This window comes from Chenopodium album, chromosome 6, assembly GCF_948465745.1.
Source record: "Chenopodium album chromosome 6, dcCheAlbu1.1, whole genome shotgun sequence".
NCBI lineage: Eukaryota > Viridiplantae > Streptophyta > Magnoliopsida > Caryophyllales > Amaranthaceae > Chenopodium > Chenopodium album.
This window is the reverse complement of record NC_137839.1, coordinates 26,433,756-26,436,051: the sequence shown is the minus strand read 5'-3', so window position 1 is coordinate 26,436,051 and position 2,296 is coordinate 26,433,756. Positions and strand designations below refer to the sequence as shown.

Here is a 2,296-nt window from a genome sequence, read left to right as displayed (position 1 = left end):
AGAGAGGAAGCAATTCAGTGGAGCTAAGGGTGAAGATCCTAATCTTCACATTGCAGATTTCTGCCAATATTGTAACACCATTAGACAAGCCGGGGCCACGCAGGACCAAATCAGGGAGATTCTTTTTCCCTTTTCATTATGTGGAAAATCTAAATTATGGTTTAATGGTTTGAATAGAACTGCACTTGGTATTACTGATTGGGAAACTCTTGCCTTGAATTTCTATAATAAATATTACCCTGCAGAGAGAAAAGCTGTACTAAGGAGTGCTATTCAGAATTTCGCTCAAGAGGCTGACGAAACTTTATACGAGGCTTGGGAGAGGTTCAAGGATCTACAGAGAAAATGCCCCCACCACAATCTAGCACAGTGGCAATTGATCCAAGCTTTCTACAATGGGCTTAGAAATTCATCTAGATCAGTTCTAAATTCTGCAGCTAGTGGGAGATTCATGAATTTAAATGTGGACGATGCCGGACAGGTTATCGAAGATATGACAATACACAATTCCGAATACGGAAATCCGAGAGGGTTTGCAAATAAAGGAAAGCATAATGTCGATTCCGTATCCTTTTTGCAAGCTCAATTAACATCTATTTGTCAAAAATTAGATAATCTCACTGCTACTCCTAACTCTGTAGCTAATGTTTCTGATGTTGCTAACAATGAAGCTTTTTGTGAAAATTGTGGAATTGTAGGGTATTGGGAGCAAGATTGTAGGAGTTCCATGTAACAAGTTAATGCCTTTCAAACCTATAGGCAGAATAACCCATATTCCAACTCTTATAATCCTGGTTACCGGAACCATCCATATCTTTCGTACCGGAGTACCAATGTACAAAACCCTCCACCTCCACAACAACCACAACAGCAACCCCCACCACAACAGAAATATTACCATCCAAATTCTGGCCTAAAAAACCTAGCACAACCCTCATCATCTTCTGACCCTGCTATGACAGAAATTAGAGCAATGCTTACTAACATGCAAAAGCATATGGAGAGTAGGGATGCGCAAATTGATTCTATTTTAACCCACAATAAAATCATGGATAATCAAATTGTACAACTTTCATCTACCCTACAAACCCGTCAGTAGGGAGCTATACCATCGCAACCAATCCATCCCACAGATCATGCCAATGCGATCACTCTAAGGAGTGTTTCACATTATGATGGACCTCCTATGCCAAAGGAAGATGGACCAGTTCCTGATCCAAATTCCTCTATACCAAACGCTAATCCTGCTAACCCTGCAGGGCTACAAACAAATACTAACCCTTCTAATGTTTCTTTGCAGGTGTAGGGAATATTTCAAGCATTATCCCAAACTTGAACCCCACTGTGATCATACACTAAAGTACGGTGGTGTCCAAAGGGAAAGAAGATAGAGCAAAAGAGTCGCCAACAAGTTTTAGGAACTTGTAAACCGTTCACAGGGTGAAGGTTATACCCCTTAACGATCCAAGAGATCGTCAACTCCAATAGGCCTGGAACCATGACTGGTAGTTCGGGGATGAAGGTACAAATCCAACCTAAAAGAGATTGAACCTGCCCTAATAATAGACCTCTACTTTATTCTGATCGTATTCATGTGCGCTTTCTGACTAACATGCAATCAACAGGTTAACCCTAAACCTGTTTATCTATGTTGGTTGAATATTAATGCACAAATAAATCTATTATTGGCGATCACTTGAATTATAATCAAATTAACCCTAAACAAGATTATAAATTATCTTATTAAGCATGATTACAAGTACCAATTATCTTTAAACATGCATAAAAGACGTGATCAAGCAGTAACAATAATATATATCAAGCAACATAATAATAATCATCATAATAAAATTATAATAATAATAATAATATTAATAACCATAATCATGAATCATAATAATAATCATAATCATAATTAATAATCATAAATCATGTTAAAGCATAATAATAGCAAGATTCTAGGCATGATACTAACAAGATTAATAACAAACCCTAGCATGTCACTAAACAATAAAGATCAAATATATATCCCTAACATGATACTAACATGAATATTAGGAAAGAAAATAGGAAGCATCATAGAAATCATAATTGACATTATATTCTTTACCCTAAACATGATACTAGGAATTTGTTGTTGTCACCCTAAACATAAAATTAAGAAAAACATCCTAACATGATACTAGGAATAATAATAACAACCTAGACATGATTTCTATCATAATATCAATTAAACAATTAAAGCACTTACTTGGATGCCTCGTACCTCTTTCTAATAACAAAATACACACGTTAG

The 2,296-nt window shown here is 36.2% G+C and overlaps 1 non-coding gene across 1 annotated transcript; it reads right to left on the bottom strand.

The window, feature by feature from the left end:
• Positions 1 to 256: 256 nt before the first annotated feature.
• LOC145637519 (small nucleolar RNA R71) lies at positions 257 to 363 on the bottom strand. Its single transcript, XR_014114294.1, has one exon. It is a non-coding gene; the product is annotated as a small nucleolar RNA R71 (small nucleolar RNA).
• Between the last annotated feature and the right edge of the window lie 1,933 nt (positions 364 to 2,296).